Genomic DNA, 25,769 nt, shown 5'->3' on the forward strand with positions numbered 1-25,769 from the left:
TTAACTGATACTCTTGTTGTGATTTTTGTCTGTGAAAGCTGCTAGATGAATAAACTTTATTCACGTTCCTACATGAAAAGATGGATCCATCCTGCCTTGTGTTAATGGTCCAGCCTGGAGGTGTTGGAGACATTTTCTTTGCACTTTTTGGGCCTTTCAGCATTAACTAGCATTGTTTGCACACAACAGCCTATTTGATTTAATGACCACTCTGAGGGAAATATATTTCCATCTTGGTAATAGCCCGGCTTATCAGGTAATCAGGCCGACAAATTTCATGTTTGATTGAAATGTAAGGATGTTTTTCTGGCAATATTCAATATTCTACAAAATGAATTTTAAAATAATGCTAAAGACTTTAAGCAATGTGACAACTCCAACAACATCTCTGAGATTTATTGCAATCTTCATTTGATGTTTTCATTTCTGGGAGACATGCAGACAGACTCGCACTGATCTTCACACATTCAGTGCTAGCAGCTGGTCCTGTAGATTCACAAGCTCGTACACTTGTGAGTAAAAGAAAAACACATAAAAGTGATATAGGTTGTGCTTCAGCTATGCCCCACATCCACTTCTTCCAATTGGATAAATTATTGATTTGCTGTCAACCGTCAGTGACCTGTTGTCCTTTACTTTGCAAATGGCATCTTCACCTCCATCCTTATACTCCACCTTTCCTCTAGCTGTCCTGTGGCCTCTGCATCATCCATTTCTTATGTAAAACAAAGCAGGTCGCTCAGGTAAGTAGGTCAGTGCACAGCTGACGCTGTGAATCCCTCTGGCTTCAGCACATGCTTGGGTTCCGTACGTGTTGCCACCCTACCAACGCTCCCCTAAGACATCAGACATGTGGAGGCGAGGCACGTTTCTCTGTAGGAAACTCAATCAGTGTGCCAGACGATCTGTTCGTTTCAAAATATCATCAGGTCCTTGCTTTGCTAAGGTGTCATATTTATTTCCTTTCTCGTCCTCTTTTGCTTTATATTCTCTATGGCTGCAGTTTTATTCTGGAGTTCCATCACAAAATGGGTAAATGTTTCTCAGAGTGACTGAAGGTTTCTCAAATGCATGTCCTGCTGGCCAGAGTCCAGCTTCTATAGACGCATAATACACATTTTATGATAGATCAATGCAAAGCTGCTGAATTGTGATATATGATATTTTTTTTACAAATAAAAATCTGAAACATCTGCTGTAATAATTCCTGCCTGAGAAGCTGCTGTGTGCAGTCCAATGACGTCACTGCCTGCTCCCTGTGCTGCGCAGGCAATCAGGTCTGAGCGGTCACACCTGCAGCAGCTCCAATCACTGGCAGCTGCTGCACCTGGGCGGAGCACTCTGTATCCCTGGCTCTCCCAGTGGGTAACGGCCCAAAGCGCAAACAATAATTCTACTGAAACCGTGAAAATATTTTTATACCACTTTACAATTATGTTTTATGATGAGTTTAATTTTTTCTGTTTTGCTTGTATATTGGCAAAATGTGAAATACTTTTGCAGGGGGCTGTATATGTCATTGTGTGCAGGCTTGACAAGTAGAATATATATATAATATATACGGAGATATTGAGACGTCGGCTGATCAGATGTGCTGCGATTAAAGAGATTAGGGTCTGAGTGACTCATTTTAATTTATGTTTAATTCAGACTTTGATCAAGCACTTACTTTGATCAAGTGTTTGAGATATGAGTGCTGTGTGTGTTTCTACAGTCAGACTGAAGCAGGAGGCCAGCAGCCAGCTCATTACTGGATATTAGTTCTGATTCACTCTGTGTCTGTGACTAATATCGTTTCAATTAAAGTGTTTATATAGCAACAAACATCAGCCTCAGAGGGAAGCTGTCAGCTCTGTGGAAGTCTTCACTGTAAAAAGATACATATTATGCTTATTTCTTTATTTGTATTTTTATTTTTTTTGGCAGAAAACATTTCAATCTACTAGGCCCTGAAAATGAAGTGTTACTTATATTTGAATACCAGAATGATCTAGCAAGCTTACTATCTTAGGTTCTGGGAAACAACATTTTAGAATTGTGACAACTCCTAATTTTTCATCTGTAAATTCAAAAGTAGTTTGTGCCTATTTTCAGCAGATTATGCTCAAAAAATGAAAAAGAAATTGTCCTTTTGGCCATCAAATGCATAATTTAAGACACAGACACGCTGCTAACAATAACATGTCTCCTGTGCAAAAGGTTTCACAGTTTGATGAGTAAGATTAAATTCAGCCATAAAGGAACAAGCACAAAAGATGAACCTGATCACATTTTGTTTTTGTTGAAAATGCATTAAAAGCAGGACTTTGTCTGTTTGGAAAATGTTTGAATTAGGCTGAAAGGTTGTTAAGAGTTGATCAAATGAGAAAATTCAGCCTGAGTCTTAATGTCTTTGTTCTGGTTAAATTTGGAGAGGGCATTTAGGTGAACAAAGTCCAATTTTGATAAGAAAAAATAACTTGCTAATTTTAAATAGCCACAGAAAAAAAATCACATCCCCAATTAAGTTGAGATATAAAATGAAAGCTGCAAAAATCTTAATAATTAAAGCTCCCACCCAGGGGCCCGTTGTTCGCACGTCGCTAACTCAGTTAGCTGGATTTGATTGTTGACGATTTGGTATGATCTTGGATCGTTTGGTTCTTCGAAACTCATCCTGGACTTGTTGTCATAGCAACATGTGCGCCAGCTTAAACCTGCTCGCTAACAGGCTTATTTCATGTAAACAGGATTAGATCGCAGCTTTATAAACGGAGGAGATGGGGAAGTCTGTCGTAGCCATGTCCATTTTTACGAAAGCAACATGTTGCGGAAGGTGCAAGAATAATTTGCAGAGCTTCTTGAATTAATCGCGTAATGCGCAATAGACAGGATCCTTTAGCGCAGCGCAACAGTGTAATTGTAAAGAGATTTTTCTTGGTGGCTGTTATAAACAGACAAACATCATTTAACAGTGGCTTTTAAAGAGGAAAAAGTTGTGTTAGAGCCATAAATAGAAAATATTTAAGTTATTTGTATGATGGTTTGCTTTTCATTTTTATCATATTCAGTAAAAATATTTGTTAAGGCCACTTTATTGTGAAGTTTAGTTTTACTTTGAAAGGCTTACTTCCTGTCGAGCCGTATATTGTATTAGAAAAAACTATGGATGGATTATCTAGACACGGAGCAATACAGTTTTACCGTGTAAACTGTGGATGACTTGGAAAAGGAAGAACTTCATTTTTTATAGATAAATATTTTTTTTTTGTTAAAATTCCCAGTTTGCACATGTCCTTTACTTCCAGTGTCTAAGGAATGACACTGAAATTTGGATCTGTTGCCATAACAAGTGGCTTTTTAAAATACAGTATACTAATTAAAGGCTACCATTTTGTTGAATATTCTTGTATTTCACTTTTACTTGTCCCCATGTTCTAGTGGGTCCTGTGGAGGCTCTGATATAAAAGAACAAAGTAAATATGAAATTATTAAAATGCAAAAATACATAATGTAGAAAGTGATAGAAACATCTACCATGGACAGTATTTATGCATTAATTTGTCTGCTGCTTTTTGCCAGCCCTCTCTCCTGGCTTTAGTAGACTTTGATGTGTTACCTGTCGTTTTAAATAATGACTCCAATTCAGCATAACCATCCATTAAAAGCTTGTGTTCTGCTTGGGAGAAAAACGGTGGGCGTTCTTTGGCCATGCTGAACAGCCAATAGCAGCGCTGCTGATCAATGTTTCTACTATCAATACATTTCCCCTTTTAAACAAACGCATGAACGCGCAGTTATCTCAGATAACTCAATCCAGCCATACTAATCGTAAACAACAGGTGTGTTGGAAGAACCCAATTACCCGGATCATGATTAGCAGGATGAAATCATCTTGGATGTGTCATTTGATCTCAGATGTTTTAAGCAACGTACAAAGAACGGACCCCTGGTCTCACAATCTTCAATCAAGTCAATTGCTTCTAAAACACAGATGCTTATTTCTTATTAACAGAATTATTAAAAGTTTCAAATCACCTATGAAAAAGAAGGTGGTGCTGCCAAGGCAGAGGTGGCATAAAAATGTTTTTATTTTTTCCAGAGCATTTGTCCTGTTTGGTAGTTATGAGTATGTATGCTAATTTGGCAGGATTTCCATTCTAATAGCCCGACTCAGAGCCTTGTCTCAGGGACACTTTGGCCAAATGATCAATTGACTGACAGCTGGTTAGTCAGCAAGGACACAGCACAGTTCTTCAGAGGTCTGAAATGCCTGGGCTTCAGATGCTTTGCAATCTGATGACATTTGAACACCAGTCAGGTGTGGTGGTTTGTGGAAAGGACCAGCCCTTCTAACAAAAAAATTGTAGCTCTGGAATTGATCCTTATCAAGCAAAACAATTACTTTAACTAGCCTCAAACTGATTTACATTTGAATTTTTATGTTGTCTATTTTCTGTGGTTGTGGTATACAGTTCGTAACAACCCAAACGTCTTTCGTCTTTCTATACGCTTGGATCAACAAACATTTCCTGCTGGTAAACCCCTCAGATTGCTTGGAGCAGCATATAAGAGTGTGATTAAGAACCAAATAGGAGGAAAGGAATGCCAAGGTCAGAGCCAGCCGGGGACAAGCTAAAGGAATCACTTTAAAAAGGTACAGGCAGCTTTTTATCCCAGGCATATACAGTTGGGTTTAAAATAATAGCAGTGTTTTTTTAAAAAGTGAATAAAGTTTCTAGAATCGTTTTTTAATACCACTCAAAGCAACTGCATTTAAAAACTGCACATTCTATTCCAAAAGATTACCGTAATTTATTTCTCCCTCTGCATTAAAGGTGTATACTGCAAGCTCTGAAGGTAATTATTTATTTTCTTTCCCATGCATAACTTTACAATTGCTCTATGTGTAAAATGAGTTCTTATATTTACCACAGTTTCCTCTATAGTCTCCATTAGTAAGTTCATGAGAAAGTAATTTGGGCCGAATCCTCTGGATGTGCCTTGGGGGAGTGACGCGCAGAGCACTCTTGTTCACCTGCTACTTTGTTGAGGCTCCTCCGTCGTCAATGCATTAGCGAGAGAACACGGGCCAACTTCAATATTTACAGCTCTTTTTTTTTTTACCTTAAAGGACATTATGCCTCTAAAAAAAACAAAAAAAAAAAAAAAACAATGTGCTGCAGCAGATGCTTTTCCTCATTTATACATGTGCACAACACCGGTGTCATTTCAACTCGTCACATGAGGGACGGACTTCTGCAAAAATCCTAGAACTTACGCTTTGATCTTTTAAACAAAGAAAAGTGAAAAGCTGTCCTTCTGCATCAACTCCATGACCATGACTGACACTGGCCTCCTCAGCTACTAACAACAGCAACAATAATCAACATTATAGTATTCACAGTGTTAGAATACAACCACAATATAAAAAATATAACATAAGGAAAGTGCTAAACACTCAAAAAGGGTAAGTGAATTATTCCACTCATTTATATTTTTCTTGAGCTGGTAAAATAGTTATATATTAATGCAGAAACACAACAGAAAAACAGGATGTATATACTTTTTAAAAAAAAAAGTATATACACAGACTCTCTCCTGGAATGTCGTCTTTTTCCTGGTCAGCCAGTATTTATTGACATTAGTTTGAACCGATATTATTTAGACACATATGGTGTAATTCTCCTGAAACTCTCAATGACCGCCCCTGGCTGAATGTTGCTTAGAGCAACAGTAACACAGACAGTGGAAGAACCACCGTGCTGGTACTATTGGATCTTATTGCAGCATTTAATACTGTCGATCACTCCATCCTGTTAAAACGCCTGGAGAACTGGGTCGGCCTCTCTGGTACAGCTCTCAACTGGTTTAAATCCTACTTAAAGGACAAGGACTTTTTTGTATCAGTAGGTAACTTTACATCAGAGATGACAAAAATCACATGTGGGGTTCCCCAAGGGTCCATCCTGGGTCCCCTCCTATTCAATATCTACATGCTCCCTCTAGCTCAGATAATAAAAAATAACAACATCAGCTACCATAACTATGCAGACGACACACAGCTCTACATCACCATGTCACCAGGTGACTATGAACCAGTTCAGGCACTGAGTAAATGCCTAGAAGAAATCAATGCATGGATGTGCCAAAACTTTCTTCAATTGAATAAAAACAAAACAGAAGTAATAATCTATGGACCAATAGAGGAAAGATCAAAAGTTAGCACACAGCTCCAGCTGCTTCAGCTAAAAACCACAAATCAGGCCCGAAACCTGGGAGTAGTGATGGACTCAGACCTGAACCTTCAAAAGCATCTAAAGACAATTACAAGGTCAGCTTTCTATCACCTGAGGAACATTTCTAGGATTAAAGGACTGATGTCTCAGCAGGATCTGGAAAGACTAATCCATGTGTTTATTTTTAGTCGAATAGATTACTGCAACGGTGTTTTCACAGGTCTGCCTAAAAAGTGGGTCAGACAGCTGCAGCTGATCCAGAACGCTGCTGCCCGCGTCCTCACTAAGACTAAGAAAGTAGAGCACATCACCCCAGTTCTAAAGTCCTTACACTGGCTCCCTGTATCTCAGAGAATAGACTTTAAAATACTTCTGTTAGTCTATAAATCCTGCACAGCTGTACAGTGGCGCAGTGGGTAGCGCTGTTGCCTTGCAGCAAGAAGGTCCTGGGTTCGAGTACACCCTGGGTCTTTCTGCATGGAGTTTGCATGTTCTCCCTGTGCATGCGTGGGTTCTCTCCGGGTACTCCGGCTTCCTCCCACAGACCAAAAACATGACTGTTAGGTTAATTGGCTTCTCCAAATTGTCCTTAGGTGTGAGTGTGTGCATGAATGGTTGTTTGTCCTGTCTGTCTCTGTGTTGCCCTGCGACAGACTGGCGACCTGTCCAGGGTGTACCCCGCCTCTCGCCCGGTGAACACTGGAGATAGGCACCAGCAACCCCGCGACCCCATGAGGGATAAAGCGGTTTGGAAAATGGATGGATGGATGGATGGATATAAATCCCTAAATGGCTTAGCACCTAAATACATCACAGACTTGTTATCGGTGTATCAACCCTCCAGACCACTCAGGTCTTCTGGTTCCAGCCTACTCTGCAGAACCAGAACCACAACTAAACAAGGAGAAGCAGCATTTAGTTCCTATGCTCCGCTTATCTGGAACAAACTTCCAGAAAACTGTAAAAGTGCTGAAAGCCTGAGTTCTTTTAAATCAAGATTAAAATTACATTTGTTTAGGATTGCCTTTGAATGTTCTATTCAAACTGTTTTACTGTTTTAATGTTCTTTTTTGTTTCTACATTCTATCCCCACTTGCTTTTATTCTGTTTTATTTTCCTAAATTTTAATCATGTAAAGCACTTTGCATTGTCTCTGTACTGAATTGTGCTATAAAAATAAATTTGCCTTGCCTTGCCTAACATCATCAATGTACTAATCACTGTGCTTCACAATTATTGTGCAACACACAACCGAACATAACTATCTTTTCTGTAAGGTCAAAGCTGCAGTCATTTCTCTTTAGGAATCACCACTACCGCTGCAACCAGACCCCGGATAAGTGGAAGAAGATGGATGGATTTTTGCTACACCTACTAGTCCAGTTCTTCCTATGTCAGAATTGTAATCAGTCTTTAACCTCATTGTGGAGGAATTCTGGCTCATTTCACTGCAGTCCATGAGCATTTGATTATGTACAGTTATCTTGATCCAATCACAGCATTTCAATGGTAGACTTCATGGTAGACTTAATGATTGTGAGATGCAAAGATCCCGTGGTTACCAAAAATAAACGCCCATTTGCTTAACATTTGGTGTGAGCTTTTTATTCTAATATGCTGTGTTTGGTCCTCTCCATTATGGTCAAGAACATCTAGAACATCTTGTCTAGCAGTCTTCTGGTTCATTCAGATGCAGCTTTGCAAGCTTTAATCTTGCTGACATTCTCTTTCCCCCTCCTTGTAGCCATTCTGATCAAACAATATTTGTTTAGCCTTTTACTGATTTTCCTATCTTGAACTTTAACATTTAATATGGTAAGACAACTTAGGTCTGAGATGGATTTCTTGGGTTTATTTCCTTGCTCAGGCTGACCTTGCGGTTTCGTGGGATATCCACACTCAGGTAAATCTAGTTCTGAACGATCTTTTACACTATAGAATTATGGACTTTACAAAGTTTGGCCTGATCATCATTTCAAGACTGATGGGCAGCAGCAATGGCTGATATGTTTCATCCATGACACTAACACATCTGTTTGCTTCACACTAGCCAACTGATATCACCACGGTTTACAGATGTTCATGCTTTGTGATGATCAAGTGCATCTGATTAGCTGCATCTAGATGCTTTTTCCTTTCCCTAAATCTATAGCAACATGCTCTTCAGTTTTGTCCCATCTTTACTAATTAGTAACAGTCTGGAAACTGTGGTGTATTTTTTATTACCCCAGCCATTGTATTTGAATAAATTTAGAGCCTGGTGTGCACCAGATATTTCCATCATGTCCTTAATTTTAATGCTAATAGAAGGTGTACTTTATTTTTTTCCCTGGCTCTATATACAGTCACCTAAGCACCTTTCAGTTTGTCGCAAGCTTTTGTTTCATAAATCTGAATTTGAGCTGTTGCTTTTTTATCACATGATACATATCATCAGAATGAGTGTTTGCTGGACTAGCTTCAAAAAATGTCATGCACTCGTTTTAGTATCATCGTTTGTATTTAGATTTTACTAAATCAGAACTACATATGATCAGGCCCACATCTGCTAATACATATAAAGAAAATTTATACCATGTTTATATGACAAAAATATTCTATTCTATGCTAACATTTCAAGCTTATCACAGAAAACGTCCTGCTACTAGTCAGTGATGTGCCACCATAAAAAGGCAAACAGTCAAGCAGAATGAGGAGTATTTGCATAAATATCAGCCACGCAGACCTGAGGGAGTCTGTTTGGGATGAACGAGGCTTACAGGGTGATATGAGGAGGTTTGAGTGGGGGGATGGGGCTCTCAGCGTGCGTCACCTAATCGTCAGACATCTAAAAACAGCATCCTGAACACACAAACGACCCTCATGACCACTGCAACAGACGCCCTGTTTTCACACCATATGGTGTCATGTGAATCCTGCCGGAGTTCTGCTAACTGGGGCCGAACCGCTCTGTTCTCAGCTGGTGAACTTCTCAGACTTGATAGGAAGAGAGCCTCAGAACGCCGGGTTGGCTTGAGATGAAGTACAGTTTTTGAGATGACTCCTAAGATTATCAGTCACAGCAACTGCTGAGGGGCAGCTGAACTCAATCCTTAAAGTGGGCATATTGATTCTGACGTTTGCTCCAAGCTGTCCATCCGTTGAACCGGTCCCCCTGGGTCTAATGCTTGGTGTGGATCAATGCAGCAAAATAGAATACTTCCAAAGTCCTATTCAGTAAACCAGGCTAATTAACAATACAGTGTATCTAATATGGCTGTTTAAGTACTCGACACGTGAGAGATAAATAATTCAGCTCTTCAGAGCTGTGAGCTTGAAAACCCAATTTTATCTTATTGTTTTGGCTCCAGGGGCCTCAGACTGTCCCTCTGTGAAGCAGGGTCTGTGAGTCTCAAAGCTAGGTGAAAAAGTAGAAAGACCTTCAGCTGATTTAGGTGTTTCCTCATCAATACACTGATTTCAGGTTGATTGGCTAAAATAATCACAATCAGCTTTGTTTGATTTATAGGTATGTGTACACATAAGAGGAATTTGACTCTGGATTGTAATGCTCATGATGTGCTTACTTATACTGTAATACAAAAACACAGCAATTAAACTCAAACACAGTCTGCAGTATAGAGAACACATATGAAGACACTGAACAAAGTGGACAGATTAAGACAATATTGTAATAGTGCAAGTAGAGTAATAGAGTCAAGTGCAGAGGATGTAGGACTAATTATTATTTCCATTGTTGTTGTGTAAATTGGCTGCTGTATTTCCTCTGTTTAACTTTAATATTTAATTTAGTTACCTGAATATGCCATATCATCAATAATTGTGCAAAACATTATCTGGTTTTATTTTTAATTTTATTTTGGCCTTTCTGATAAGTTCATTCTCTGTTGCTTTAGAACTAATTTTAGATTAGATTAGCTTGTTTTTTTTTTAAGTACTGATGTAGTGTGTAGCCCTGTCTATGTGGTTTTGCCACTGTTATGCCCATATTTTTCCATTATGGGACAATAAAGGAATTTCTTATCTCATCTGTATTGTTATGTACATATTGTAAGTAGAAATGATGTACAGGTGAACATAAAACAAATACAAACATTCATCTCCATAGTCTGATAAATGCAGGGATTGATGGAATAAATTAGTATTATGTACTGTGTTATGTACGTGAGGTAGATGAATTTGGTATACAGTATATACAAAATAACAATAAGAAAAGCATGACCAGCACTAAAGTAGAGAATAATGGATAAATATTGATAAGTGGTGGACATTAAACAGGTGGCTGAAAATAGGCAAAGCTACTGGGTTAGTGCACAGGAGCTTTTATTTTTAATTTTTGGCAGTGTGAGTTAGCTGTTCATTAGAGTGATGGCTTGTGGGAAGAAACAGTTCCTGAGTCTGTTGGTTTCAGTGTACAGTGCTCTGTAGCGCCCACCAGAAGCCAGAAGGGAGACGTTTAAACATGTTGTGACCGGGGCGAGGCATTTCTGTTTTCTGTCCGTTTCCTGCCATTAGAAATGTACAGGTCTAATGGAGGGCAGGTTGGCACTGATAATCTTTTCTGCAGACCTCACTGTCCGTTGCAGTCTGGCTCAGTCCTTTTTGTCCAAACAGTGAAGGATGAGCAGAGGACAGACTGGATGATGGCTGTGTACAGGTGGATCAGTGGCTCCTTAGGCAGGTTGAGCTTCCTGAGCTGGAGCAAGAAGTACATCCCCTGCTGGGCCTTCTTGATGAGGGTGAGAGTGTTGGGCTCCCATTTTATATATATAAGTGTGTGTGTGTGTGTGTGTGTGTGTGTGTGTGTGTGTGTGTGTGTGTGTGTGTGTGTGTGTGTGTGTGTGTGTGTGTGTGTGTGTGTGTGTGTGTTGTGTAGTCCCTTACCACAAAGTCGTCCTTTAGAGATTCACTCAATGCCAGAAAGAGAACACTTTTCAGAGCACAACAATTCCAACCAGAGGAAATAGCTAAAGTTCTAAACTCAGCAGCAAAATCAGCAACTTTTCGGTCGCCCTGTCTTAAATTCCTGAATCCATGAAATCCAATCCAATACTTGATCAAAAGTTTTCTGGATTTCCTCAAAAGATTTTCCAGACAGAGATTACATCGGGAGGACCTTTTAAAACTGGCTTGAGACCATTTTAAAACCCTGTTGTGAAATAAACCATACATATAAACTATTCTGGTGTTGTCATCAGGATACAAGTGCGGAGAACTATTAAATATCATGGTGCACTGTAAAATAAATCTATCAAATTGATCAGCCTCACCAGTAGAGAATTTGGGCCTAGATGGACTGATCTTAGAGTACGAAGTTGTTGGAGTGAAGATTGGAAACGGAGTAACAGTGACTTCTTCAGGAGGAGTGGCATTGATGTTAGGATTAGACTTGCAGGAGTGAAGTGACTAGATCCAGGAGTCAATTATGTAATTTTTAGCTGCTAATTGAGGGTCGAGAGTGCTTTGTCATGCCTTCTGAGGAGGTCTTTCTTGATCTGAAAGACATCTCCTGAGCCTGTCTGCTGGGTAAGCCCAGCAGACTGGGTAAGCCCAGCAGACTGTTTGCTCTGTCATGTTTTTGTTAAGACAAATTAAAGTTTTAAAGTTTGTTGAAGTTTGAACTGGTTTAAGTTTCATTTGGTGAGATTCTTCCAGGTGTCGGGAAGCGGATCAAATTGGAAAAGCAGAGAAGAGGAGAGTAACCGTTTGGGTGATTGTGAAGACGTATAGAGAGCAGGTTGCTTACATTGGGTGTGGTTGAAGATGCCAGGGAAAGCTAGTCAGGGCCAAAGGTGTGAGCTTGTGGTCAATAGTGAAGCTAGAGGGTGAACAGGACACAAGCCGGAGACAGAGGAGCCTTGGATTTGCAGGTCTGAGAGCCAATTTTCAAGGTAAGTTATTGAGCAGGCGATTCCAAACATCAATCCAGGCTGTTTGTTGTAGGAGCCAGGAGCTGGTCCAGGAGGTACCATAGAACAGAACACCCAGGTGTCAAAAACCGGTAGCCAGCACCTCTCATACTCCAACTATTGATGATGCAGATCAGGTGTGTCGAAACACCTAGCACAGCTAACTCAGCTGCGTCCTCCACTGACCACCTACATGGAACACATAAGCACTACAACAACAAACCCTGACAAAGAATAACATTTTCCTATGTACCTACGGTGAGATTCAACTGTTGCTTAAGGTATCTTTGAACAATATCCCTGCCCAACCACAGTTAAAAGAGTAAGCAGCCAAAACAGTACTCTGCTATCCACCATTTTTTCTTCTTTTAGGCAGCCATAACGTTCTGCCTGTGCATTCATTTTTACTGATCAATGTCATACTGCGCATGAGCTAGGGATTTTCTGGAAGGAAAGTTCCATCTTTCCTCTTTTTATGATAAACCAGGATGTTTTTCAAACCTTTAAACTAGTGATGTTACGTTATGTGCCGAGGCTTCGAGGCGTGTGTCGAGTAATGGAGGGGGCGTTTCCGTGAAGCGCATATCGAGGCTTGCTTCATTTAGGGGAGGAGCCGAAAACGATGACGTCCGAAGCCTCGCTGGCCGGCTGTACCACGTGACTGCTTCGGGAAGTGGTTCAGATGTTGGCGCGGCTTCGACAGCTTTTAGAAACCCCACAGGCTCCATTCAAAATGTGGGTTGTTGTAGGCGAGTGGCGGTCAGTTGAGAGAGTGGATAGAGTTTTGATAGTTTGGATAGTGGTTATTTAGTTTGAGACAGTTAGTTTGGTGTTTGGAGAGTTTAGGAGAGAGATAGATAGATAGGAGATCAGTGCTCTCAACTATCACGCATTGACCGTCACTGACTTCACACGGTCACACGCAAACATGGCATTTTTCATGCATAAAAATCCCAACGCCCATCTGGGCAGCGGACGATAAAAACTCCGCCTTCTGCTGAGATGTTTCAGCTTCTTTCACAGCTTGTGGCCATCAGTAATTCCTGCTGCAGTTCATGTTAGCAGAGCAGCAGGAAGAGCGATCAGAGTTATGAATAATTTTAGTCTTAACAGTGGTGAAAGTGTGCCGGTAAGGTCCTGTACTACCTACGCAGGAGGGGAGGGGGCGGGGGAAGAGAGCTGCTGCCAGATATTGCCTTCATTCAGAACCAGTGATGGCTGCACTCTGGATCATAAAACAGTTCTGCTCACCAGATGCAGTTTAAAACGCTACGTCTGGTTATAAGTTGTTTTTATTAATTCTGCATTTTTTAACTACATGCACCGTATTTCTGTGCCTCAGCGCTTCGATGCGCTTCTGCCGTGCGCTTTTTTCAGGTGCGCAAAATTACGTTACTTGTAATTTGGGTGCGCGCTTTCATTTTAAAGAACTTGTAACATCAGGAGGCTGATCTCAGACCGGTCAGCTCCTATGATCACTGTATAGGAGCCATTTACAGTTTTTATTTATGCATTTCCACCCTGTTTATCCCTCGCACGCAGCGCACCATCGGGTAAAATCCTCCCACCTCACCGCCCAGAGCGCACTGAGGAGAGCAATAGAGATTTGTCTGGTCGACTGAGATGAGAAACCTGTTGCTGTGAAAGGTGATAAAGGTTATAAACTGTTACTGTCTAGAATTGCATTAAGCTGAAAAGAGAGGAGACATCAGCAGCTGGATCGTGCGTAAAGACGCAGCGGGAACCTCTGTGTGCTTCAGTGTTGCTGCTGAGGGGAAACTGTGGGACCGTATAGTACTGGGCTAATCATTGGTCACAGTACCCCAATCTGTACATACTTGCACTTATTTATTTATGCACCCCGGCATCATCTGTGTCATGTGAGCGTGTCTTTTCAAAGGTTGGAGAAGTAGTATCAAAAAAGAGAAATCATTTGAAACCAAAAACTGTGGAGAAATTGTTGTTTCTTAATAAAAATGCATGAAATCATCCAAGTTACACAAGCATTAGCCTATTCACTACCCCCTGCCTACTTCCACAAGTACTTTCATTGTCCTCTGCCTGATTAAGCCCATGCCATTTTTCTAGAGTCACAGAAAAACATTATGACACAACATGCCATATCATGTCACTACTATTTTGGGAATAATTACACACAGACAATACATTCAAACAATGTTTTATTATACACATGTGTATACAAAATTTATGTAGACAAATTATTTCGTCCTACACCTTTTGTGAAGTCATTCCCAAGAGTCATAATAGACAAAAATTCAATGCATCACACGTGTTAAGATACAGCTGGCTGTGATTATACAACTTGCCAGTAGGTGGTGCTGTGTGCACATGAACCGTCAAGAAATGAACCTTTTCTCGAACCAGTTGGCTGAGTGGTTCAATGCCTCATGAGGCTTCATCTCGCCATCACTACTTTAAACACTGGAACCCTTCTTCAAACTGTGCTGCTGTAAGAAAAACATTTGCAGTTGTCGTGTAAATGAATAATACAAGCGCTATCAAACTGTATCGTTTCCATCGGGGCCCTGTTTCTGAAAGAATGGCCATTCTACCCTGAGTAGAAATCAGCTACTCTGAGTAGTTCTACCTCACACTGTGTTTTCAGTTTCTGAACAAGTGGTATCAATCAGGTAAGTAAACTCAGTGTCTAATCAACCCTGAATTGAGCTCAAGCTTGAAAGAAGCCCTCATCAATGGAACGCAGATAACACGATTCACCATGGCAACGACAGGAAATAAGAAGCCTTGAAGTGAGCATTTTCCACAAGTGGAATTAGAAATCTTCAATGAGGCCTATGGAGAATTTTAAATCCTAACTAAAACAATGCCATTGCTGAAGAAAAAGCGAGTTAGCAGCAGAGAATTGCTGAAAAGTCAATGCATGAGTGATATGAGAGTTTTTTTGACAGAGAATTAAAGCTGTATTCTCACATATCACTCATTAAACACAAAATGGAGGGGAGGGGGGGGGGGTAGCATTGATTATGAAAGGCATTGAAAGAACCTGGACGTACATTTTCTAATGTTTTATCATACTCAACTAAAGTTTTAATTGTCTATAATCAACATTTGCAATTAATTATTGCAAATTATTGGATTGAAACTAAAATATATGAATGGAAAATTAGAGCTGGAAGTCTCAAAATTGAATACAGAATACATTATTGCTTTCATTCTGTGCAGTTCTTTTATTAATCTTGTGGGTTTCTGACTATGGAACAACATTAAACTCTACTATAACTGAGTGCAACAGTAACATTAATGACAGGGCGACATACAGCTGCCTCTGAAAGATTTTCCGCGTCACATATGTTATTAAAAAGCTGCTATTGGCATAAAAACAAAGAGCAGCACAAAATAAATGTTTGAGAACAGAGAGCGTCCCCTTGTTGTGTTTTAGATGTGTGGGCTGAGAATATTGAGAAAAATCATTGACAGCTGCTGAAATTGGTAATGCTCAAAAATATATTAATCCAGAAATGATTAGACACGTCTTCCATTGCGGAAGCAGAGCCTGAGGACTCTGGGTCGGGTTCTTCCATCTCTGGTGCTGAGGTTGCCGAGGTTGTTAAAAAGCTCCTCAGTGGCAAGGCCCCGGGGGTGGATGAGATTCGCCCTGAGTACCTTAAGGCTCTGGATGTTGTGGGGTTGTGTTGGTTAACGCGGCTCTGCAGCATTGCGTGGACATCGGGGGCAGTTCCCCTGGATTGGCAGACTGGGGTGGTGGTTCCCCTATTTAAAAAGGGGGACCGGAAGGGGGTGTTCCAACTATAGAGGAAACACACTCTTAAGCCTCCCTGGTAAGGTCTATTCAGGGGTTCTAGAAAGGAGGGTCCGTCCGATAGTCGAATCTCGAATTCAGAAAGAGCAGTGTGGTTTTTCGTCCTGGCCGTGGAACACTGGACCAGCTCTATACCCTCAGCAGGATTCTGGAGGGGGCATGGGAGTTTGCCCAACCAGTCTACATGTGCTTTGTGGATCTGGAGAAGGTATTCGACCGTGTCCCCCGGGGGATCCTGTGGGGGGTACTCCGGGAGTATGGAGTACCGGACCCTTTATTAAGGGCTATCAGGTCTCTGTACGACCGGTGTCAGAGTCTGGTCCGCATTGCCGGCAGTAAGTCGGACTCGTTTCCAGTGAGAGTTGGACTCCGCCAAGGTTGCCCTTTGTCACCGATTCTGTTTATAACTTTTATGGACAGAATTTCTAGGCGCAGCCAAGGTGTTGAGGGGATCCGTTTTGGTGGCCTTAGGATTGCGTCTCTGCTATTCGCGGATGACGTGGTCCTATTGGCTTCATCAGGGCGTGATCTACAGCTCTCACTAGAGCGGTTCGCAGCCGAGTGCGAAGCGGCCGGGATGAAAATCAGTGCCTCCAAATCCGAGACCATGGTCTTGAACCGGAAAAGGGTAGAGTGCCTTCTCTGGGTTGGGGAGGATGTCCTGCCCCTAGTGGAGGAGTTCAAGTATCTTGGGGTCTTGTTCACGAATGAGGGGAAGATGGAGCGGGAGATCGACAGGCGGATTGGTGCAGCGTCTGCTGTGAAGCGGGCGCTGTACCGATCCGTTGTGGTGAAGACAGAGCTGAGCCAAAAGGCAAAGCACTCGATTTACCGGTCGATCTACGTTTCTACCCTCATCTATGGTCACGAGCTTTGGGTCGTGACGGAAAGAACGAGATCCCGGATACAAACGGCTGAAATGAGTTTTCTCCGTAGTGTGTCTGGGCTATCCCTTAGAGATAGGGTGAGGAGCTCAGTCATCCGAGGAGCACTCAGAGTAGAGCCGCTGCTCCTCCACGTCAAGAGGAGCCAGTTGAGGTGGCTCGGGCATCTGGTCAGGATGCCTCCTGGACGCCTCCCTGGTGAGGTGTTCCGGGTACGTCCCACCGGGATAAGACCCAGGGGAAGACCCAGGACACGCTGGAGGGACTATGTCTCCCGGCTGGCCTGGGAACGCCTTGGGATTCCTCCTGAGGAGCTGGCCCAAGTGGCCGGGGAGAGGGACGTCTGGGCCTCCCTACTGAAGCTGCTACCCCCGCGACTCGACCCCGGATAAGCGGAAGAAGACGGACGGACGGACAGAAATGGTTAGACATTTAACCGTGGTCTGATCAGCCTCTCCAGACAGATTTCTGTGGCGTATTTGCACTCCAGCATACAGGCTACTCCAGAAAAGGACACGCTTTTCCAACACATCCTTTTGCATATCCCACTCTGATCTCTTTGATCTTCCTCTAAGGTTACCTTTGGAGCTCCTACCTTCACTCCCTGCTATTGGTGCCTCCTGGATTCACAAGCCCAGAGCTCCTTATGCCAAAGTCTCTTTGTTGCAAACCTCACCAATCAGCCCGTCCGCGCTTCAATGCTCCAACATCTATTGGAACCTTCTCACCACACAAACTCTGACCATGGACTCCAAAACCCTTCTCAGGCTCCAACTTCCGCTCTTAGGCCAGTAAGAATTACGTGCTGTGATCTTCACTCAAACTTAATCCATTCACTGTACTCACCGATTCAGAGGGAGTCAGGGGCTGATGGGGTGCTTGAGTCCTGGAAAAGTTGCAACAGACTGCCACTCTGGGTCAATGAGCAAGATTTTTAGCCCCAGGATGCTCCCCGGGCACCGTGACGGCCCAATGCTCCATAAAAGGGCTAGTTTAACTGTAGAGGACAATTTTTATTTGAATGTATTTTGCAATGAAGAATAAAGATGACGATAATGATTATTATTGTACCTCCTTCTCTCTCTGCTTTAAAGGAACCCCTCCCAGATCAGAAATTTACAGATTCCTCGAACACAATAAACTGTTTAAACTTTCCTTTTCGTAGGTGATTTCCTGTGTCTGCTTGCCTCAAAACAAGACAGAAACTTTGAGATATGCACATTAATTGTACGTCTTCTTCTTTTCCATTGATCACTGGAAGTGTTTTGCTCAAGGCACCTCCACCACCTCCTACCTTCCGTGACGTCAACTCACCAACCCCAGAGCTCTTCACCGGTAAGGTTGGCCACTATAGAGGTTTTCTCTTGCAATTCACTCTGATCTTCAACCATTGTCCCCTCATTTCCCAGTGACCATAATAAGATCTGATATAATATTGGATTATTTAATCGTAAGGCTCTGAAATTGTTTCGACTGTACCTTGCATGAGTTCATCCAGGAGCTTGAGCTGACCTTTGATTATCACCCCAGTGATGATAAACTTTGCAGAAAATTAATGATGATTAAAAAGTTCCAACAATTGGTTTCTGAATTCTCTATTGAATTCTGCACTTTAGCCGTTACCTCCAGATGGAACTCCATTATACTCTTAAAGGATCCTTTTTTTCATGCCCTGACTTAACCCATGAAGGATGAGTTGACTAAAAGATTTGGAAGTGCTTGTTTCTTTGGCTATCAGACTGAAAAACCATCTGACGGACAGAAATAAGAAGACTGAGAGGTTACACTCATAATATGGACTCAACTGGCTCCAGTTTTACTTCTCTTTACCCTTTGTAGATATTAATACCGGCCTGCTCCTGCTTATCTCTGAAGGCTCATCTTACCCCGGTTTAAGATTTGACAGTAAAGGTGAAACATTGATCAGAGGCAAACATTTAAAATATGCATATTTAATTCATTGGAATTCCAAAGGAGACAGAATTTACATTACCATTTCAATGTATTCAGTATAAGCTCGACATCTTGCCTCATGGTGATGTGAGAGATTCTGTCTGTCTTTCACTACTCTGAACACGTCTTTTAAAGGACTGACTGCCTTATCAGAGGTTCAGCAAATGACCTCTTGCAACCATAAATCGTCTCTCAACACATCCTGCAAGCTGCATGTTTATTTTGCCCTGAAGGGGAGACAAAGTCTCAAAGGCCAGGCATTCCTCGTTACTTCCATACAGATACCTGATTAATATAACAACTAAGGTATTTTCCTCAACACCATCCAGAAGTCTTCCATCGCTCTCTCCCCATGGCAGTCTTCAAAAATCCAAACAAATTCAGACTGGTCATACAAAGCAAAAGAATCCCTGAATTGGACAATTCAAAGCTACCTGCCCCATGCTGTCAAAACGAGAGGTTCTTCATTAATCTTAGTGGGACTGACAGACCGACTTAGTCCAGCTGACAAACCCAGACGCCCACTCCTTGCGCTGTCATTGTAAGTAACAATTAATTTAATCTTTGGACCCAGTGGATGTGGATGTGAACACAACCTTATTGTTTTTTTACTATGTCATTCAAGACACAATTAAGATCTCCCTATATCTGTCAAAGTCACAGCCTTAGATGTCAAACCCCTCCGACAAATCACCCATTGTTTAGCGTTAGTGATTTCAGGTAGGTATTAGAAACATATCTCATTCAGTGTCTTCCCCACTTCAAACCTGCCATTAGTCTGAGGTTTTAGCTGGTTAAAAGCACACAATCCACATCAAAACTGTTTTTCCTCTGGTCTGCAGTCATTGCCATGTGCTTTTTGAGGGGCAATGTCAATAGTTGTTAATCTTTTTAAGAAAAAAAAATAGTTTACAATTTTTAGAATGATGTAAAAAAAATCTCAAAAAGACAAACTGTTTGCAATTAAACACAGCTAATCCAAGAACTGCCACTGTCCATGACACTATTCCATAAATACAGCATTATACCAGATTGCAAACAATGACCCAGTGCTGATGAGTTAAATTTCGTATTTGAGGTGACATGACCAGGTTCTGTTGGATCCTGTATTAATGTCACTTTTGCATTCATATTTCATACAGTTGAACTAGATTTTTACATGCATTGTACAAAAAGACACCTAACTATTTATTCCCTGATATTAAATCAGACTAAATTTAAATGCAGCCAAGAATTTGTAAAACACATTTGGCTAATCCTAAATCACCAAACATGAAACCTTTATTCTGATTTAATGTCACTGTGGAGAAAATAAACAGATTTTGTGTCTTTCCGTATAGTGTGTGCAAATATCTGGTTTTAACTGGTTGTCTCTAACAGCATCTGCTTTACTGACAGTTTTCTAACAGCCCTGTGCAGCACTTGTGTAACCCTGTTCCCCTGTTGCAGTGTTTTCTATTCGTACAGATCACAAGCAGTCCAAACAGGACTCAGGTTCTATTATCAAAACTACAGCTGATCTAGCCTTTGGCGTTACCTGACATGAATGAATGATGTTTTTGCCACCTGTTCATATACCCCAGAGGTACCAAGCATTATATGGTCTTCAACAGTTCCAGTAAACTGGGTTTAGCAATCTGTCAAATTGAAGTAACACTTGCTACCTTGTCACTGCCCTGTCAGATTTAGTTTGGCTGTGTTGTCCCTCTGGGTTTCTTGTCATACTAAGGTGAGGAAGGTAGGCCCAAAGGGAACTGATGGAAGAACACATTTGTGTCTCTTTATGTTGTTGGCTGACTGGTCTTAGAAAGTTGTAAAGGCATACATAAATAACTGAGATGTTTGACTTTAGTACCCAGTTAGAATGTTGTCCCTTACATATTTGGTTAACGCTAAATTCCAAAAAGTGTTGTATTCGATTTTTGTTTTTACTCTTTCCCCCACACTATTAGCCCTGTCCCTATCATTTGCTGTTGGGTATCTCTGTTACCTATGGCACATAAGTATAATAAGGCAAAGGGGCACAGCTTTCGAGCTCTTGAAAATATGAATTTAAGGAGTATAAGGTTGTTAACACACTCACAAATGTAAATATTTTTTGTGAAATCCCTTTCTTCTGATATAAAATCCCATTAATCTCTCTGTAATGTCTTGTTTAGGATCAACTTGTCTTAAAACAAGCATACAACAACTGCAGAATAACCATTGTAGAACTTTATTAAAAACATTTAATCAAAAAACTCTGATAATATCAATCATCAGAGGGTGAAGGCATTCTCAAAATCCACAGTTCTCCTTTGTGCAGTCTTATAGTCTATCATTCAGTTTGATTTATTTCAGAAATTGATAACTGCTATAGCCACGAGGCTCTAAATGCTAAGCAGAAAAAGGGTGTATCCCACCTCTCGCCCTCTCGACTGCAAGGAGAAGGTGAAGCCAAGGCAAGGCACTTTTATTTGGATAGCACATTTCAATTACAAGATGATTCAAAGTGCTGTACATGAACAGAACATAAGAAAACAGAGGGAAGTACATTGCAGTGGCATAGTAGAGGCAGGTCAAGAAAAGTTAGACTACAAACTTAATCCGACAATGTTTCTGTTAACTACAACACTTTAAGTAGACCATTCAGATGCATCTCTAAACAAATAGGTTTAAAAAGATTTAAAGGAACTCAGGGTTTCAGCATTGTTACAGTCCTCTGGGAGTTTGTTCCAGATAAGTGGAGCATAAGACCTGAATGCTGTTTCACCGTGTTTGGTTCTGGGTATGCAGAGTAGATTTCAGCCAGAAGGTCTGAGTGGTCTGAAGGGTTGACATACTGATGTGATGTATTCTGTTTTGCAGTTATTTGGTGATTTATACACTAACATGATTATTTTAAAGTCTATTCTAGGATTTTAAAACTGGAATGTTGTGCTCTACTTTCTTAGGATGAATGGATGGATGGATGGATGGATGGATGGATGGATGGATGGATGGATGGATGGATGGATGGATGGATGGATGGATGGATGGATGGATGGACGGACGGATGGACGGACGGACGGACGGACGGACAAGCCACTGAACAATTATTGAAAGTTTAGGTGAAACCTTAAATAGTAAATACATTTCAGAAACTGTAAAATTGTGAATGACTTACACAAATAAATAACATTGAGCTTCTGTTGTCTTACACAAAATTTGAAGCCTCAAATTTCTAGTGTCAGGAATTGTAAAGGGCGCCTGCCTACTGTTGTAAACATTAGACAGGTTGTTTTCTTGCCAAAAAATACCTTTTAAGGATATGATAAATGGATGTTCAGCCACTTAACGGACACAGAAAAAGGAGTGTGAGCACTCTTACGTACCCCAAATGTCTTGGTAAACAGAAAAAATTGGTGAGCTCTGTGAAAGTAATGAGGCGTAGAGGAAAGACCCACCAATTGCAGTCTTTTTGTTTAAAACTCTTTTTGCTCCAGGACATTTGGAATCTTGGCTTCAAGGAAAGGAACAACCTGAAGCTCAGGTACAAATTAATAACATAGTTCCTGCGACTAATGTCAGCTCTGGGTGCAGCTGCAGCCAGACCATCGAAGGTGTTTGTTAGCAAAAACTTGATCAAATAACTAAAACCATATATTACTTTGGTTTTCACTGTTTATGCATGCTTTGGCAGTATATAATGCCTAATGATATCCACAGACCTTCACTCAACTGTTCTCCAAGCAATCATTTACTTTTTGAACCATAGCAATTAGCTGCAACAGTGACACGTTTTCTTTCTCTGCCTGAAAAACAAAAAACAAAACACTTTTTGTCTCTAGTTGTTTGCTTGTATGTTCATATTTCAAATTCTTCCAAAAACATCAGGCTAAAGTAGCTTTTTAGGTCTAAAAAACAAAATAACTGCCAGCAGATTTACAAAGTTTTAGTGCTGTGACAGACTTGTCAACATAACATTTTGGGAGCTGCATTACTCTAGATCAGCTAAACTATCCAAAGGGGGAACACAGACTGTCTATGTGTAGAAAAGTTAGACTTTTAGCTGTTTACATTTACTGCTGCTATGTCTCACACAATTCTGCATTTCTTGTTAATATAAAGGATACTTACGACACAGTGGTGAGGAAAAACATCCTTTAAAATCAGAGTAGCAATACTGGTCAGAACAGAAGCAGAACTGATTTGTAAATGATTGTCGCAGGAATTATAAGTTCTGGAAAATGCCATACAGACTGTATCAAGCCAGCAACTACACAACAAATCACCATGTGGATGTACTGATAATACCAGCTTTGAATTGGACTTTTCACTTACTTTTATTGCCTTTAACATTGTACTATCTTATTTTACCCATGAACCACTGTGGTCACTCTAATGTGTGTGATAGTGATATACAAATAAAGGCTTTGTTGCTTATTGGAAAAGAGACATAAGCATCTGTGAAACATGCAGAACAATTAAACATGCATAACAACTAATGTGGCCCCGCTCTCACATCTTTCAATCTGCACATTAAAGCTGCTTTAATTTTCAGCCTCATTATGATTCTGACCTTCCTCAAGGATGTACTGTGAAATCTCATCTTCATAAGTCAGCTGCTTGGTACTGAACATTATGAGCAGCTATCGAATTACACCGCCCCACCAGCCCTGTTCCCCATCCTCTGTAGCCTTCACCATCTTCCCACCCCCTTTGGGTTTGCCAACATGCCCAGGTGATAGATAGGGCCTCCCTGACCTCCAGAACAGTCCTGCCAGTTTGCTACCGTTTTACTGTAGCAGCAAGGGATGGCATTGGAGGACTAGAGGGTGTGAAAGGAAGGAGGGCAAGAGGAAACATGAATTAGATGTTCATTCCTTTACCATAAGTCATCTCCAAAGATGGTTTAGAGCATTTGGCAGTACTTCCAACCGACCTCACGACTTCAGACCACGTGAAAACCCACACCAGCACAGCACCGCCACAATCTGAATGTTCACCCCCAAAATCATCTGTGACCTGCCACCTGGGCAGCTGCTGTAACAATCAGTTTGCATAACCATAGACCTTCGGCACAAACTGTCAGAAACCATCTCAGGGAAGCTCACCTGTCTGGTCATCGTCCTCATTGGGGTCTCAACCCGACTGCAGGTCGTCATCATAACCGACTTCAGAGGGAAAATGCTCATATTTGATAGCGCCTGTTATGTTAGAGAGGTGTTCTCTTCATGGGTGAAAGCTGGTTTTCACTGTTCAGGTCAGATGGCAGACAGCATGTGTGTTGTTGTTTGGGTGAGCAGTTTGCTGACATCGGCGTTGTGGATAGAGTGGCCCATCGTGTTGGTGGGGTTATGATATGGGCAGGCGTCTGTTACGGACAACGGAACAAAAGTGCATTTCAATGATGGTATTTTGAATGCACAGAGATACCATGATGAGATCCTAAGGCCCCTTGTTGTTCCATTCATCCACAACCATCACCTCACATTGCAGCATGATAATGCATGACCCCATGTTATAAGGGTCTGTGCACAATTCCTTGAAGCTGAAAACATCCCAGTTCCTTCATGGCCAGCATACTCACTGGACACGACAGTCATTGTGTTCCAGTTCCTGCCAATATCCAGCAACTTCGCGCTGCCATTAATGAGGAGTGGGTCAACATTCCACAGGCCATGAGCAACAACCTGATCAACTGTTTGTGATCTGTTACACTATTACACACATACACATATGAGAGCAATACAGCATCATTTTCTGTTTTAACCCACTAACTAACTGACGAGGTAACAACACTTAAAACATTTTTTATGTAAAAGTGTAAGGTCAGCAGCGGCAGCCATGATGGCGGTAGGGTTTTAGATTCTATCTACAGAATGCTGATGCTAAACGACCAAGGGAGCAGTTTTCCCCTTAAAACTGCCCCTCCTCATTTGCATGGGGCAGAAATGCATACAGAAATAGAAAAAGGACAGGCATAAATATATAGGGTGGAAGAAATAAATAGGGTAAAAATTTAGAAAGGAAGAAAAAAAAACAGGCAAAAATATTAAACACAGACAGAAAAAATACATTTGAAAATGAAGAAATTAATAAACAAAGTTGACAATGATAATGAAAAATAAATATATTGGGTGATCATTAAAAAGAGGAATAAATATGCTAATTATAAGAGATATTTACATTTATGTCTCTCGGTATAATTTAATTACCTCTTACATTTATTTATTTGCTGTTCTGCGGACAGGGGAAATTATACTTCAGGTTGCATTTAAATTAATTTCTGCAATTACATTAACATCAGCAGCATCAACTATGAATGCAACAGCTGTAGCAATAAGGAAATGCACAACCTCTGAAGCTGTTGATTGGATGAGGTTAATTATCCAATGATTAACCTCATCAGGTTCTCTCCTCAGCTACATATATCTCATCTTACCTTCAATGGACAAATCATTCCTCTCTCCTCCTCAGCAACAACCTGGGAGTTCGATATGACCCCCAACTGACCTTAAACGGCCACATAAAACATCTGTGCATTCCACCATCTCCACAATATTTCAAAGCTCCGTCCCACTCTATCCCTCCCAGCAGCAGAACAACTGCTCCATGCCTTCATTTCCTCAAGGATGGAGTACTGTAACAGGCTTTTCGTCTGGGTACCTGGCAAAACCATCCAGAAGCTACAATACATTCAAAACAGCGCTGCCAGGGTCCTGATGAGAGCCCGTAAACACGAGCACATCACCCCCATCCTTCAATCACTGCACCGGCTCCCTGTCTCATCCCGGATCAACTATAAAATTCTGCCACTCACCCATAAATGCATCCATGGACGTGCACCTACATACCTCCAAGAACTCATCACCCTACGCCTCTGGAACAGCCTCCCTACCCAGCTGAGGGCCAATCAGAGCCCCGTCTCTTTTAAAACAGGCCTGAAAACTTTTTGATTCAGAAAGGTCTATGAACGCTAACCACAAACTGCTTTTTAACCTTATCTTACTGTTTTCAACTGAGAACGTTTTTACTTTGC

Source organism: Fundulus heteroclitus, chromosome 12 (assembly GCF_011125445.2).
Source record: "Fundulus heteroclitus isolate FHET01 chromosome 12, MU-UCD_Fhet_4.1, whole genome shotgun sequence".
Lineage (NCBI taxonomy): Eukaryota > Metazoa > Chordata > Actinopteri > Cyprinodontiformes > Fundulidae > Fundulus > Fundulus heteroclitus.